The sequence below is a fragment of the Cervus elaphus genome, chromosome 24 (assembly GCF_910594005.1).
Source record: "Cervus elaphus chromosome 24, mCerEla1.1, whole genome shotgun sequence".
Taxonomy (NCBI): Eukaryota; Metazoa; Chordata; class Mammalia; order Artiodactyla; family Cervidae; genus Cervus; species Cervus elaphus.
In genome coordinates, this window is record NC_057838.1 from 42,449,999 (window position 1) to 42,467,904 (window position 17,906).

Sequence of the window (17,906 nt, forward strand, 5' to 3'; positions counted from 1 at the left end):
AAGTACTCAGTAAAACTCAACTGTTGTTTTAATTATTTCATCCTATCATTTGACAAAGCTCTGCCTCTCTTACACCTTGGATACCTCCCTAGCTATCCCAGAATCAAGGGGTATTTTTTATTTTTTATTTCTTTTATTTCCTAATTTCTCCAGGTAATTCCTTAAGTACTCAGAGTGACCCAGCTGTATAATCCCTCCTCATAAAGATTTTAAGTAGACTTGGCCACAGAATTCTTTCTTCAAAGACAATGTTTTTAGAAGACCAGTTCTTAAATCAGATGAAAGGACAATTGCTCCCTTAGAAGAAAATCAATGTATGGCAAAACCAATACAATATTGTAAAGTAAAAAAATAAATAAATAAATAAAATAAACAACAAGATGCTTGATTTGAAGGGGGAAAAAAAAATAAAGGCAGGTCTGAGCAGCGAAAAAAAAAAAAAAGAAGAAAGTGGGAACCCACATCACTGTTGCTCTACAGCCTTCCACCAGTGGCCCTTGAGATGCTTCTTTGGAAAATACAAGGGTCAGAAAACTCTCTCTCAGAGTTTGATGGACATGTGCACACTGCTATATTTACAATGGATAACCAACAAGGACCTACCATGTAGCACATAGAACCCTCCTCAGTGTTATATGGTAACCTGGCTATGAGGAGGGTCTGAGGGAGAGTGGATACATACATATATATGACTGAGTCCCTTCACTGTTTATCTGAAACTATCACAAAACTGTTAATTAGTTATACACCCCCTAAAAAAATAAAAAGTTAAAAAAAAACCACCGCATCCATCATAAACAAGCTCATTTTAAGCACATGGGAAGAGGTGGTCTTTAGACCTTTCCCCCAACTCCCTCTTAGCATCCCCTCCTCTCTCCCAGGTAATATGCCCCCACCTGGCCAAGGAAGTAGACCTTGTCACTCGGGACAGAATCTAGGATATCGATTGTGCCATGTTCACTTATGTTCTTTATACTACTGGTTCTGTAACAAGGTCAGGTTTATTACCGAACTCTCTGCTTTTATGTGCTGGACTTAGCTTGGGGTTTCTATCTACAAGAGAGAGACTTCCAGCATCTAGTAATAGCTGTGCAGAGAGGGGTAGCCTTCCTCTCTCCTTGGGACCAAGTTATATGCTTTTGTGCCCCTTTATCAAAAGTCTCCATGTAGGCACTCCCTTAGTCCATTCAAGCTCTGCAACAAAATATCACAGACTGGAAGCCTATACAGAACAGAAATTTATCTGTGTTAGTTCTAGAGTCTGTGAAGTTTAATATCAGGGTGCTGGCAATGTCATGTTCTGGTGAAAGGGGCTCCTCCTGGTTCCTAGCTGACACCTTCTTGTTGTTTCTTCACAGAGTGGAAGACTGGAAAGAGCTCTGTGAGATCCCTTTTACATGAACACTAATCCCATTCATGAGTGCTCCACTCTTGTGACCTAGGCATCTCCAGAAGGCCCCCCGCTCCAATACCCTCTCAATGGGCATTAGGATGTCTCAACATATCAAATCTGTGGAGACAAACACTCAAATATAGCAGGCACTCAAGAAGAAGGCCAGCTAACGTAACAATGGTAAAGTCTTTCTCATTTGGCTATTGTCCCTTGTGCATAAATCTCCTGTGGGAATCTTTGGGGAGGAGAGATAATTACCAGGGCTGAGCTGGAACAGTCCTGTGCAGACAAGCCAAATGTTACCAACTCTCTAAAGATTCCTTCCACCTTTCTCTTCTAAATGAAATCTGGGTTTTACCTGGGGATTTGACCTTGTCCATAGGCAGCTCTTGGGTAGGAAGCTCCTTTTCCAGAATCTTGAGTACCTTGTACCCATGGCAAGTTTAAGCTGCTATTAGGACTCAATGTTTATGACACATTCTGACTTGTCAACTCATTCGGAAAGAGCCATCATGTTATTGTTCTTTCCTCCCTCTCTGCACAGGTGTCATCTTTCTTCTCATACCCATCCTCATTCTCGCCCCCAAATTCCTCCTCACTGCTAAGTTAGACAAGATGAGTTATAGCTTTGTCTCATTCCTACTTTTTCTAGCCCTGTCCTCAGGGATAGCTTCTTTGAACCAAAGTAGTCACAAGCTAAATACTGATATGTATTTGTCAGGGATTTCCAGAGAAACAGAACCAGTAGGATGTGTATATTTATAGAAAGGAACTGGCTACAAAGAACCGGCTCAGGTAATTATGGAGGCTGAGACACCCAGCGATCTGTGATTGGCAAGCTGGAGACCCCAGATTCTGCGTCCAAAGGCCTGAGGACTGGGAGAGCCAATGGAAGTTCAAGTCCAGAAGCCAGCAGCAGGCTCAAGCTCCAAGAAGAGCAGTTGCTTCAGGATGAGTCTGCAATCAGGGAAAGACAGATGTTTCAGCTCAAGGCAGGTCAGCTCAAGGAGGAATTCTCTCTTACTTTTGCGAGGTCAACGTTTTTTTTTCCCATTCAGGCTTTCAACTGATTTAACAAGAGCCACTCATATTAAGGCAAGCAATCCACTTTATTCAGTGTCTCTGATTTAAATGTTAGTTTCATCCAAAATGCCCTCACAGGTATACTAATAATGATGTTTGACCAAATATCTGGACACTCTGTGATTCAGTCAAGTTGACATGTAAAGTGAATGGCCACTAAGATCTTTCTCTTGGAGAGAATTTCTGCAGACAGCTCTTACATTTATGTTTTCTTGTCACTCTCCTTAAATTATTTCAGCACTACTTGGTTCCCCATTACCAACTGCTTTTCACTAGTTCATTCTCCTTATAACCGGCAGACTAAATTTTCTTTAAAAGCTAATCAGGGACTTCCCTAGTGGTACAGGGCTTAGATTCTGCGTTCCAAATGTAGGCTGCACATGAGGAGTTCCCAGGTCAGGGCACTGGATCCTGAATGCCACAACTAAGAGTTTGTATGCTGCAACTAAAGGTCCCACACGCTGCAACTAAGACTGCAGGTGCAGCCAAATAAAGAAAATTAATCTAAAAAAAAGCTTACCAAGTCCCACCTCTTTCTTGCCTACTTCAACCTACTCCTTGCAATAAAAAATTTCAAAATTCTTAGTTTGACACTCAAATCCATCCCCAAATTAGCCCACTATACTTTTTTAAAAACTATGTGTTCCATTAATCCTGCCCTCTTGCCATATTGAATCTATTATATTCTTCCTTAATAGCCCTTCTGGTACTTTACTTTCAGTCATCTTTCCATTCACTTATATTACTCTTTTCCTCTTGCTCACCCACACATTTGTCCTAAACTACTTAGGCCCTATTCGCTGTGCATGTAAAACATGACATGTTCTCCATATCATAATATCACTTTTAATTTTTAGTCCATTTGTTTATGGCTCCCTACCACTAGCTCAACATTTCCCAAAATATGTACCTGGCAATTGTACACCCTGAAAAAGTCACTTTTAAAGGATTTCCTATTTAAAATTGCAAAATGTATATTATATTCCCTTGTAAGAATTTTGTAATATATATGCTACAAATTCTAAGAAGTTATTCAGGAAAGAAGACTTTAACTTAGTCTGATTTAATATTTGATTGTTTTATCCTAGTGTGATTTATTTTGCATTTATACTGGCTGGGGTTTTATCAAGCTTTTTGGATCTATGCAATAAATTTTTCACGTCATTTGGAAAAAATCTCAACATTTCTTCAAATTGTTTTCTGCCCTAATCTCTGTTTTCCTTTCAGGACTTTGGCATATTCTCATATTTCACTGATGCTATCTACATGTATTTAATTTTTTCAGTCTCTCCCCACCCATAGTTTCAGTTTGAATATTTTCTACTGACCGATCTTTCTTTCTTTCTTCTGTGGTTTTAATTTGCTACCAAGCCTCTTCTATGAACTTTAATAATAAGAGACATTCTAGGTTTTTGGTGCTAGAATTTTCATTTGGTTCTCTAGAAAGTTTCCACTTTCTTGTCAGAAATATCCTCATTATATCCACCTTTCAAAAATCATTGCATGTATTTACAAGACTTATTTAAAATCTTTGCTAGTTTCAATAACTGGGTCATCCATTGACCTACTTCTATTGACTATGTTTTCCTTTGAGTATATATCACATTTTCTTACTTTTCATATCTCATAATTTAAATTTTCTTACCTGAATGTATAAAATACAGGGTCTGAAAGATGAAAAGTATTGAGAACAAAGTTGTGGTTGTTCTCCTTCCCTCCTTACAGAGACTGAAAGTGGAATGTTCCATTCTCCTAACCAAGTGTGAAGATTCAAGAGATTTGCTTGCAGAAATGGCACGTGTCTTCAAGAAGGAAGACTGGGAGTCCACTCCCTGGTTAGACATAAGCTTGTACATGACCTTTGTAGATGTGTCCCTCTGCCTTTTTAAGTGTGAGAAGATGAACGGGAAAAAGACAACAGAGTGAAGAGAGGACAGCAGGGAACCAATGTATACTGCTACATGCAATGCAATAAGAACATGTGTTTCGTGGGGCCAGGTGGGACAAACCAGGCTTATACTGTCTTGTCATGGCATCCTTCCCAACCCCCAGGATTACTTGCCAAGAGACTGGGGGTAGGGACTTAGGGTAGAAATTGGGATGGGTTGAGACTGAGGCATCAAAAGAGCTTAGGCCACACTGGGGAACTCTCAGTGAGAGAACTCCTACCAGGCTTTCTAGAGAACTTGTACATAGGTACCACTGATCCTTAAAGGATAGGAAAGGAAACCAGGATAGGACACAGTGGAAAGCAATGACTATACCACTTCATGACTGGAGTACCCCATCAGAGTTATGATACTTAATAAACGAGCTGTATTTAATTTTCTGTCTCCTATGATGAGCCAGGGCTCTCTGTCTTGCCTGCTGCCTAGTTCAGTACCTTGCACAGAATGGGTGCTCGGTGTTTCAAAAATATATCTTAAATAATGAACAAATTAAGTGGAGTGTTCCCACTTCTCCCTATACTCTCTCTTTGCTTTATTTTTATCCTAGCACATATCATATCTGATATATTATGTTTATTTATGCACTTGGAAACTGCTTATCTTACCCACAGAATGTAAGCTCTATGAAGATGAACTGTTCACTTCACTATGAAATGAACTGTTTTGTTCACTGTGTGTCCACAGGCCCTAGAAAAGTGAATCACATCTAGTTTTTGCTCAATAGATTTGTTTTTTTGAATGACTAGTTTGCTGTATGCCCCATTTAGAACACAGATAATGGGGTAGGATAGCTAAAGAGACACTGTCATGGCAAACATGTTATGTATATTTTGGTAGCATAGATAAAGTCAAGGCAGGAGAGAATTTTTATGCTAAAATAGATTTTGAAAATCAACTGTAAAGCTATGACAAAGGACCTTGCTATATTTAAAAAATTCCCTAAGTTTCAACATGCATCTTTCAATGGTCACTTTTGTTTAATCTTTTAAAAACTGTAACATTTTAATACTATATAAAGTATAGTATGCCAAGGATAACGAAACAATTTCTGATTGATAGGATTATAAGCTAACAGGATAGCTGAAGAATAAATATTTTAAAAACCAGTTGAAAAGACATGTGAATACTGGATAACATGAAACTTTATATAGAAATTACTGCATATACTTAAGCAGATATAATGAATATTAGGTTTGGAGAGAAAACTTGAAAAAAAAGGTATAAATGCAAAATGAAATAATCATACTGAAACTAGAGAACTGTTTGAATCTAATAATGTACTTGTGATCCATATTTTGCTTAGTATATTTCTTGATTATAGCCCTTTCTCTACCTTACTAGTAGAAAGGGTACCAAACCATAAGCCAGGTGAGTGAGGAATCATGGGTCCCAAGCTAAGTCAGTAGTTTGAGACTGTCAGTATGATATAGTTATAAAGTATTTGTAAATTGAGTTTTGGCTGACCTCTGTCAGGGTCACTGTCAGGCATATCATGGACAATGAACCTAGTCTATGAATGTCTGTCTACTAGAGAGGTAAAAGACAGGCATTAGGCTTTTGCTTTGTAAGTTTGGCCTTTATGTAACAAATATCTCCTCTATAAGCAATCTACAGTGTGGTAAACCCATGAGCTGGCTCTTTGCTTCCCTTTAGCATCATCTGATTAAACTTCAACCATCCCTGATGGTCAAAAGGTAAGATCAAGGTAAAAGCACCAGTTCTAACACTGTGTTTCTTTTAGTCAAAGATAGTGGGTGAGTAGAGGAAACATCTTTAAGATTTCACTTGACATTCCTTAGCTGATTAGTGATAAGCCTTAAGCCAACGCTGGGATTTCAGGAACACCTATATTAATAACCACACTTTCTAAAAACATGCACTCTGACGTCAGGAAGGTGTTGTTTCACCACGCAGGAAATTAACCAGAAAAAGAATCTGCAAGTGAAAATTTCTACAGTAATAGATTTTGATGAATATTTTTTCCAAATGTTCTGCTGATGCCTGACAACGTAATGAATTATGCCAGATTATATCAATCATGTCATGTCACTTAGAAAACAACCAACCCTCAAACCTCAATGTGTCTGGTAAAGATGGAGTTGTAATGGGCCACAGTTAGGAGGAATCCATTTTTAGAAAGAAAAATTACACTGTAAATACTTAATATGTAGTACCCAATTACCAAATTAAGAAAGGCTTTAAAATTCTCTCTGAAAAGCAGACAAAGTTTCACAGTAAATTTTTTAAAATGAGATACATATTACGGAAAAAAGGATCATCCAGACATAAATATTTTAAATCATATATACTACCAATTCACAAATTCAGATTGATTGGGACCATTCTCAAAGGATGGTTCAATTCTCTCCAACTTGAACACAATTCTTAGCTTTCCAACCAAGTGGGGCCTGCAGGAACAGTTCTATGTAGAAGACAAAGGTCACCAAAGAACGATCACTTGTAGTAGGATACAGGTGAGGATGGGGAAGATGAAATTTTCCTGAAAGGTTCTTTACTATATCATCTGCAAAATTCCCAGAGAAGGTCTGTGTGTGTTTGACTCACTTAAGTAGTATTTCTGTAGGATGTCAATGCTTTCAGAATCAAGAAGTGTTTCCTTCTAAGTCCTCACCTCAATTGTTATTAAACTATATATCCTGTTGTCATGTTCCTTATAGAAAAAGAATAGCATCTACTACATTATATACTTTTGAGTTACAAAAATTACATCTTTTTTTCTTTCTCTAAAACTATTATTTTCAAATTGCTTTATCCCAAGATATCTGTCTTTGAATAAAGTGTTAATATAAAGTAGAGCAAAACTACTCAAGTTGAAGGGGTATGGGTGGCCCTCAAATTCTGCATACAGGAAATATTCAATTGACCTAGTCAAGTCTACAAGGAACATGTAAAATGCAGTATAACAACTACTGTTTCACCTACCTTTGCATACTCAGAACCCATTCCTAACATTATTAATTTTTGTTATTCTTTTCTGTCCCCACTACATTTTTATAAAGCTGAAAAATCTTGAAAATATCATGCTGAAATTCTGGTGCAAGAAAATGAAATCCACGGATGAACAATCTGGTTAAGTTTAACATAACTGGTCTCTTCTTTATATTACAAGTATATTTCATAATACCATTGGAGACATAAATCTCTCCATTAGTATTTCTTTGTTTCCAAAATATATGATTAGGTGAAAACTTTTGGAAGTTTATGAAACATTAAAAAAAACACTCTTCAAACTCTAAGCTGATATATCAAATTCTTGGATTTAATATATGCATTCCAACCATCCTAAACCATGCAGGAGCGAGTATAAAAAAGAGAAAAGCTACCTATGGGGTTTTAATCTGATACACAAAGAAAGTAGTCTGCACATGGAGGGGAGCATTGTAGAGTGGGGTCCAATGTGAGATCTGTAGTCAGTCTGCCTAGAGTCCCAGCTCTCACACACTTGGTAAACTATTTTACTTCCAAAAGCCTATTTTTTTAAATCTGTAAAATGAGACTATCAATAGTGTCTACCAGTTGGAGTTGTGAGAAGATGACATGGCACACGTAAGACATTCAACATGGAGACCTCACTCTCAGCAAATACTCACATACCATCTATATTACGTGCTTGGTTTGATAAAACAATTGTCTATTGTAATTTTTGCATGCCACTTTACATTTTTTAAAGATTGAATAATACTATGAAATATTTCTTCTAACCTTTCTGAACGTGAAAATATCAGTCTTAACTATAGCCTTGTATGACAGGGTCCAGTACTCTACCAAGGATGGTTAATATTCTCATTTACAATTTGTAGCAAAACAGGCAGAGAGGCAACTCAGTGTGATTGCAAGCCATAGTTAGAAAATGTCTGATTCTTCATACCTCTCCTTTTAACTACTAGAAAATGTTTACTCTGCGAAAGGGTTCTCCCTGTTATTGGATCTCTTGCAGCTTTGACCTTTGGGCATTGGCCAGTATATATTTGGATCTTCTTCAAATGACTGGCATAAGTTTTTGGTTGAAGCGAAGTTGGAGAGACAGAAACCCTTCACGGTGAATTGTGGCCTGGGGCACTTGTAAAACTTCTCAAACAGCCTTACAAACAACTTACCACCTGTTCTCATTTGCCTGCTTCATAGAAACCGGTGGTATGCTGGGTGGGTGGGGGTGGCTGGGGAAGGCTGATTTACACAGAGCTCCTTCCCCTACCCAGGCTCTGCAGCGTGTGAGAGCAAGTCACATGGGAGGGATGGAGACCACTGCTTGGATGACGGCTGACCATCGTCAAGGAAACTGCTCCCTTGGCAACTGTGGTCAGTACATCTGTCTAGTTGCATTTCTAAGACTCACATAGCCACTACCATGGAAAATATGTTTTAAAACCCAAACACATATGAAAAAAGCAAAAAATAATGGAGCTGATAGGGAATTCTTTGCTTTTATGGCAAATAGTTTGGACGGAGTGACCGTGGTACTCAGCAGAACACATTTAGGAGTGTTAACTCATAAATGGAAAACGAAATGTCCCCAGTCTAAGCTCACCCATAAAACAAAACAAATCTAAACCAGGTAATCATTGGGTTTATTATTCACAACACACATGGGTTTAAGATGTCACAAAAGTGTTTGTAGGGAGCTTATTTGAAACACTGAGTGCTCCCAAGTACAGTTAAACTGAAGTTTATATAACACTGTCTTAAAGAGAGAGATGGGCAAGAGAGAGGGAGACAAAGTAAAAAACTCTTTTGGAGAGAGCACTGAATGTTAAGACCAGCAAAAATTAAGAAAATCAATTCTGAAGTATAAATATAAGATGGTAAGAAATATGACTTCATTTAAAAACACTTGATTTATTCACAGAACTTCAGGAATACAACAATGCAATATGCGAAGAATGCTTACAAAGAATTTCCACTGGCTTTGAGAGTTTAGAGGGAGTGAGATTCTGAACCTAAAAATCTAAAATAGAGGCTCCTTATAAAAAGTAAAAATAGAGTTACCGTATGATCCAACAATCCCACTCCTGGGCATATATTTGGAGAAAACCCTAGTTCAAAAAGATGCATGCACCCCAACGTTCATTGCAACACTATTTACAATAGACAAGACATGGAAGCAACCTAAACGCCCACTGACCAATGAATGGGTAAAGAAGATGTGGTACATATATACAATGGAATACTATTCAGCCATAAAAAACAACAAAATAATGCCATTTGCAGCAACATGTATGGACCTAGAAATGGACACACTGAGTGAAATAAGTCAGACAGAGAAAGACAAATATTATGTAACACTGCTTATATGAGAAATCTAAAAAAAATGGGTACAAATGAAATTATCTACAAAACAGAAATAAAGTTACACCTGGGCTTCCCAGGTGGTGCTAGTGGTAAAGAACACGCCTGACAATGCAGGAGACATAAGAGACACAGGTTTGATCACTGGGTTGGGAAGATCCCCTGGAGGAGGGCACAGCAACCCACTCCAGTATTCTTGCTTGGAGAATCCCATGGACAGAGAAGCCTGGTGGGCTACAGTCCATGGGGTCGCAAAGAATGAGACATGACTGAAGTGATTTAGCACGCATAGCACACACATGGTTACCAAGGGGTAAGGGAGCAAGCGATAAATTGGGAGCTTGGGACTGGCATATACATACTACTATATATAAAACAGAAACTAAGAAGGACCTACTATACAGCAAAGGGAACTATACAACTCTAGCCAATACTCTGCAAAGGCCTATATGGAAAAAGAAGCTAAAAGAGAGGGGGTGTATGTGTGTGTATAACTGATGCACTTTTCTGTACCCCTGAAAATGACACAACATTGTAAATCAACTATCCTTCATAAAATTTTTTAAAAAAATATATAAATCTGAAGGGGGAAGAAAGACAATTTAAAAAAACATTTGAGTAAGAATAGAAACAAAGATTTTAAAACAAATTATCTATATAAATTTTGCAGAAAGTTTACTGTTCCTATGAGAATAATTTTTAATAATTGTGAATTTTAACAATGAATTATATAATAACTGCATTATAATATTGTGAATTATAATTAACAGTGAATAAGAGCTTTATCAAAAACTTAATCTGAAGAGTTTATGCCATGAAGGATGGGTATAAATTCAATAGGAGTGTCCTTTACAATTAAACATCTATATTAACAAAAAAGCTAAAGAAAGAAAGATGTATGTAATGTTAGTTATATTTTATATTCTGAAAATATCAGACAATATTAGGTCTGAGGTTGAGATAAGCTGTTGGGTTGTGCTTTCACATGTACATTAAAAAGTAAATAGTACTTAACAAATTCTCTATTTTTTTTTAATAGCTTACAGCACCCAGTGTTCCCAGGCAGTCTCCTATTTAAGTACTAACCAGGCCTGATCCTGCTTAACTTCTGAGATCAGATGAGATCAAGCACATTCAGAGTGCTACGGCAGGACCACAGACAGAAATTAACAAATTCTTGATGTACTTTTCCCCATCTTAATGGGAAGCATTTTAACATATTGTTGACCAAGCAGTTGATCATGACAGAGTTATCACCAACCTGTACTTGCTCATGAAAATTCTTCGCACGAGAGAGTGTCAGAGAGTGGAAGAAAGTTTTGGGGAATAACAATGGAACATTCTTTAAGGGATGCTAATGTTCATGGTGGCACAGGAGATAGGAGTATAAGGAAAAATACAAACATCAACAACTGTGTAAAACACAAATTCAGAAGAGTTGGACTATAAATGTGCAGAAATTTTAGAAAGACTTCAATTTATTTTACTTATGTTTTACTTTTTCTGTTTGCACAAGTGTGAAATATGATAAAAAATGTGTCTAAGTCTAAAACTGTTCTTTTGGTAAGTACAGAATAAAAATTCTAGGTGATAAGAAAGCATCACATTATAGTTTAAGAAGCACTGTGCTTCTGCTTTTTCTTTCTTAGTGGTAAATTAAAAAATGGTGCATCTTATAATTGACAGTAGCTTAGATTCATAAAGTATGGGACTAAGTTTGGACCACACCCTTCACTGTCTCCAAAATGAAACAAAGAAAGTGTGAGAGAAACTGAGATGAAAATACTGACCAAGAAGGATACTACCCACCTCTCTCCTCCCCATTAAATGGAAAAAAGCAAAGATAGTAAGATGTATTCAGTGAATTGTTGATTAATAAAGACAAAAGTATAAAGTTGGTGAGCATTTTCTCTATGGCAAAGTGTGTCATGATTAAACAAATAATTAAATTGATTTCATAGATGATTTTGGTGTTTAATCTTAGTCTGTCTCTGTCACTTAATCTGAAATCCAATTTCACGTCTGCTTTGTACATCAAAGAGCAACACAGGTCCACGCTACATTTTTTCTCAAAGGAAAAAGTTCAGTTAAAAGGGAAAAACTTTCCCAAATAGTAAGGTTGAAGCGGATGCATTTGGTAGAGTATCACTACATTTGGCAGTTCTATAGAGCAAGTTGATTTTCCCCCAGATAAATTATTCTTCAAGAATATCTTCAATGTCAAGCCTAAAATGTTGTCTTTACAATACTGCCAGTCAATTATTGTACACGTTCTCTTTCAACTGATTTATCTATCAGGGTCTTTGTGTCTCTGTTGATTAAAAGTCAACTCTGCATACATTTCATTTTCCTGATCTATTTGACAGAATCAGAGGGAAACAGTGGAGGAGAGGATCCTGCTTCCATAGTTACATCACTCTGTTTGAGATTCCACTGAAATTCAGCAATAAATAATACCAACTCCAGCTTTATAATGTAACTTCCATTTTGTGAAAAGCTATTTTCATTTTGGCACATTAACTAGTACAATATGAAAATGAAAAATCCTAAAGTGAATATAAAAATCTGTATACCCTCCAGCTGATTCTTCAAAGTTCATTTTCAAAATGTACTTGTTTGGAGAGTCTCTGCAGTAGGAAAACTGTATTTACCAAACCATGTAGCACATTCCTAGACAGACACAATACCACTAAATCAGTCCATTTAATGTTGGCACTTGCTTTCCTTGAGTTTGATTTTGAGCACTGTTCTCCTTTTCTCACTGATAATGTAATTTTTGGTGTATCCAGGAACTGCTGGCAAATTTCAATTATACCTAGTTGTAGCAGGAACAAAACCATGTGTGGCACAAAGAAGGCCACATTTCCCAGCCTCCCTGCAATCCAGTGGGATCAGGTGATCCTATTCTGGCTAATAGAATGTGGAGAGAACAGATACATCCACTTGAAAGCCTCATCTTTCTGTTTCTTTGCTTGTTGGATGACAGATACCAAAAATCTGGGAGGACTCTTGAGATTTCATGACAAGATGAAAAGTAAGAGGAGGTAGCCTGGGTTCATGTGTGCCTCTGGGGAGCAGAGCAATCTGTCATTCCCAATTCACATTTGACTATGCCAAGAGTAAAATATCAACCCCCATATGGCAAATTGCTGAAATGCTGGGCCTGTTTGTTACAGCAGCTAGGGTTACTTAACCTGACTAGAAAAAAATAATCTTATAGAGAAGTCCCCAACTATATCCTTTAGTAGCTCCACTAGGTATTTTATAATATAGATAGATGGCCTATAATATAGGCCTTTATAACATAGGAAACCATAGTCTAACTGCTCAATATAACTTCTGGACGTTCACCCCTTTGCTTCAGAAATATTTGGGGCTACCTGTATTTCAAGCTTTGGGATAAGTTCAGGGCATGTAATAATAAGCTAAATAGACCTGGTGCTTTTCTTCACAAAAGTTATAGATCAGGAGGTAGATTCCAGGCAATGGATCATACATATAAATGCACAATAACAACCATGATCATTTCTATTACATGAGTATCATGATCTTATCAGACATAAAGATAGAGGCATTTGCCTTAATTAAGGATGTGCCCATGAAGAAGGATTCTATGTTGGGGGACAGATATGCAATTACTACATAGAATTTAGATAGCATGAAATAACATGAAAGCCAGATTACGTTGGGGCTGGAGAATAAAAGGGCATTAGTAAAGATAAGCCTGGATGAGAACGCAGGGCCAAATCACGCAAGAGTAAGTATTGATATTTTCCTCTTGCTCAGACACTAAATGCTTTTGTTTTCCTTTGAAAAAGACTGCCCTGGCTACAGTGTAGAAGAATGGATTGAACATGAACATATGCCTATATTTACATGAAGAAAGTATGTAACAACACGAACATTACCTATCACGATACAGATACCCCAGAAATAAAAAGAAATATAAAAACAGCTCAGTACTGGACATGTCTTTGAGATTGGATGGTTGATTTGGTAAATTTTAGTTACTTTAAAATTTTTGCTCGCCCCCCCTCCCCCAACCCCTTTAATGCAATTACAGATCACCTAGTAGTTCAATCTGGTAAGTTTGAGACAGGAGACACATGCCTTAGGCCACTGAGAACATCCAAAACAAACTAAATTGCAGCAAAATATGAGGCTAGTTTGACAATTCTCTCCTCAGTTATTCTAGGACCCATTGCCTTTGGGAAACCTACCTGTCAGAGACGGACTCCCTATAAGAGGCATTTGGATCCCCCGATTCTCATTACTGGAACAACATTACTACATTTTAGTTTCTCCACAGAATTTATGAAAATTTGTACTCCAAAGAGAAAGGAGAAAGATGTCGTCAGCCTCCCTGATCTACACAGATCTCTAGCATGGATGCCATCTTTCTTAGACTATCTCCCAAATCCTGAAAGAATTCTATGTTGATGGCTTCAAGGTTTACCCTGATTTTTTTTTTTCCCTCTCTGTATATAAAAGCCACTGGTATACAGGCTTACAATTAAATAATCATCTTGAGATATTCCCGGTCAAGATTCTGGGCCTCAATCTGATTTCTTGCCTTTGTGATTCAGGCGGGGGGGGGGCCTGGCAATCACACCTTTCCAAACACATAAACAACAGAGCAGGTTCACACTGGCCCTCTCTCCCCCACGCATGAGAAAAAGACGTGGGAGCCCAGCTCTTTGTGGCTTTTCATTTTTAGATCCATTACACCTTTCTAGAAGCAGTATCTACAGAGAATGCTAAATAGGCACCCCCTACATCAAGATACATCTAAAAGATGTTGCTTCCCTGTAAAAAGAATGATTACTTCCAAGTAGCTATTTTCTAAGGTACAATTGTAGACCTTCAAAGTCAGTTTGTTAATTTGGTGATATTAACTTTTGAGTCACTTGACTAGTCAGTTTAGGAAGCAACAATTCTCTTAAAACTCTTATAATTACATTTGGACAAGTTTGCGCGTAGGACCACAAGTCCACCAGCTTATTATAACCATGGCGCATTTCACACACCATCTTCATTATCTTGTGCTAAAGAAGAGAACGCACACTCTTCTGTGGGTAATTTTAGATCGGCCACTGACACACTCCACAGTGTTTATAAAGAAAACAAAACTTGGATGTTGGCCCTTTTAATTATAACTGGCAGAACTGCTACACCCAAAAATCACATAATCTCTTCACCATATTATATCTTTGAAGACATCTGCTTACAAAGCAGTAACAAGGAACTCGGAATCTAAAAACAAACTTTGTACTAGATTGATTGGTTTGGCGAGCCATGCTTCTAAAGTACTGGCGGATTCTGAAAGATGTCTTCCTGAACTTCAAAAAAAGCTTAAAATATGCTACCACGGAGCTACATCAAATTGTCCTTGGTCTGGACTGGCAGATTAGAGCCCATTATTAGGGTGCCTATTATTGCTAAGGAAAGTCAACTGGCTCAATGGAAGATGCCATAAATTTCACCAGTCATTTCTACTGGTTCACGGTTTTCAAATAAATGTCTAGCTAATGAAACATTTTGATAAGTTCGGGGCACTATTTCACCTGAGAAATCACCACCCTCAAGGTGCTGTTTTCTAGGTGTTTTAAATAATATTTTGAGGACGATTGAGAACACTAGACACTCCACCAAAGCTGATCTATGACATCATCTCAACTATCCATCAAACATGTACTTCTCTTCTCATGAATTTGGACATGATCTGAGCTCATCTTTGAGTTATTACTCTGTGATCCTAGTCACTTACCTTGGGGCAGATGTTATAGCTTGCAGAGTTTCTAAGCTCATGGTACTTTAATCTGAAAGATAAAAATGGAACAAGTACTTATTAGTTAAACTGTGCTCTGCAGATGGGTAAGAATCTTTCTTTTTTTAGGTGAACTGTAGACATATATTTGAATCAAGAGGGGGAAAAAAAAAATCCAAGCCCAATGCAAAAGCCTGAATTTGTTGCCAAAATAAAATTGCCTACATTTTATGTAGTCATCTAATTCATAAGGTCCCACCCTCCTTCCACAACTCCAGCCAAAGAGTCTGTTTTTCCTTCCCTCACAGTATTTTCTGGAACCCAGGACTAGTTGTTAAGCCCTAATGTGACTTAAGATGCCTGCTGGAAAAGTGAAAGCAGTCTCATTGTGCTACACGAGTTCAACCAAAATGATTCATGTTGAGGTTTGACAGAAAACAACAAAATTCTGTAAAGCAATTATCCTTCAATAAAAAAAAATAAATTAAAAAAAAAAAAGACTAACGGATTTCAACATTTAGAATATCCAGTTGGACAAATATTTACTGCTCAGTGAGTACGTTTATTTTAAGAATCTTAATCCAAAATGACTTTGCGAGTGTTAATGCTGTGAACATTTGTCTATATTTCAGACAAACTGATCCCCCCGACCTCGGATGTTAAAAATTATAATTGTAAATAGGTACACTGCCTAAAAATTCTCAAATTGTGTATATATTTTTTTAAACATCAATAGTGCTCAAAACACTTCAGAGATGTTGACATTTGTTGTCATTCTAACATAAATTTCATTAGTTGAAAGTGTGTTTTTTTTCTTCAAAATGTTTTTCTGAGAAGTGCAGAGTAACTGCTCTAAGTCCAGAGCACTGAACTATTAACTGTTAACAGGGGGTGGATTTTTAGGTTCCAGTATTTTAGTGCACACATGGATGTAAGTATTTTGCTCATACTTCTCTCTCTTGCAAATATGTAAGCCAAGAAAGTTAATAATTTTGATGTGAATCAAAAACTTCTGAAGGTCTTCATATATGAAGCACAGACTTGAGAAACATTATTAGAATTAGCAAACCACTAGGAGAACAGAAAGTGCGAAAGTTTAAAAAAAAAAAAGAATGATTACAGCACTAAGAATGATTTATTTTAATGGAGCTAGTTCAACATTTCCATTTGGGGTATGTATGGTACAGTTTCTCCAACATATTTCCTGTTTTCTTTTTTTGCTAGGTCAAGTCAGGAAGACTTTGGCTGAAGAAAATCAGAACAGACAAGAGATAACACAAGAGAAAAATAAAATGATCCCATGAGGTTGTCATTCTAGAACTTTCTGTCTGCCAGGGAGTGAGACTGTAATTTTGGGACTAGGTATATTTGGGTAAAGCCTTGGGTTCTCAGGACTTGCAGAGAACACAGACAGGGCCAAAGCAGCGGGGGCTTCTAATCAGAAGAGTTACACAGCATGTGCCGAATCTCACTTTCTTTACAGTGTCTAGCGTTGTGTCTGCAGAGAGACGTCCCAGTTATAACTTTTGGGTAGCTTTTATGCAAGTTTGCTTTGCAGGCTTGGTCTTTTAAGGTGTTTTCCCGGGCCAAGTAAAATCTTGACCCTCAAAAGAGGATACATACATATGTACCCACTGCAGATGAATTTGCCTCACAGGCTGCAAACATAAAATTCCTTACAGGCGCAGAGAATCTAGAAAACCTGTGACTTTAGCACGGCTCTCTCAAATGTGAAGGAAGCAAGCTCTCGGCTTCTTTTTCTTCTTGTAGGGAATGTAAATATGTACTTTCTGCAATGAGTAATGGTACAAATAAAATTATGTTTATTATCATTTTACTCATGCCATTTAATTATAGAGGGAGATGGGTAGTCAGGTAACAAAACAGTCATAAACAAGGGAAGGGCTCCTGTGTGCTTTTTAAATCAATGCTCTAAAACAATTGGGAAGAGAGTTAATAGAATGCCCAGTGAAAGACAGACTCCATAAACCTAAACGTTCACTTGGGGTTCGTCAAATAATGGACCGTTGGCCTATTTTTCAAGCCATTTTTCTGCAGTAACTTGACATTTGATAGGATTACCTCTGGATTTTGGTGTGAGTCTCTGCTGTGCCTGAGAAGATTGTCATCTTTTGATTTAAAGATAACAGCCGATCATGTGAAAAGGTTCTGTAGAGTCAGCCTGTGACTCATAACCAAATATCAAGAAAGATTTTGTCTACAGTTTGCTTTCTTACCTCACTGTTGTAACTGAAATGATCAAATGACTAGTTTCCATTATAAACATCGTCTATTTATAAAAAAAAAGTCTGACATTCTTCAGAGATGAAATATATGAGGATCATAAAACTCAGAGGTGTTTCTTTCCCCCTGAAAACTCAAAGCATTGCTGATTATAATTTCAACT

General features: G+C 37.3%; 1 long non-coding RNA gene across 1 annotated transcript in view; it reads right to left on the bottom strand.

Moving 5' to 3' along the window:
- Positions 1–2,182: 2,182 nt before the first annotated feature.
- The window catches only part of LOC122683108, a 528,047-nt gene continuing 512,323 nt past the window's right edge, over positions 2,183–17,906 (bottom strand). Inside the window, exons 3-4 of the long non-coding RNA XR_006337623.1 lie at positions 15,500–15,551; positions 2,183–2,350 (exon numbers count right to left, since the gene is read on the bottom strand). This is a non-coding gene — a long non-coding RNA (uncharacterized LOC122683108). The remainder of the gene's footprint in view (positions 2,351–15,499; positions 15,552–17,906) is intronic.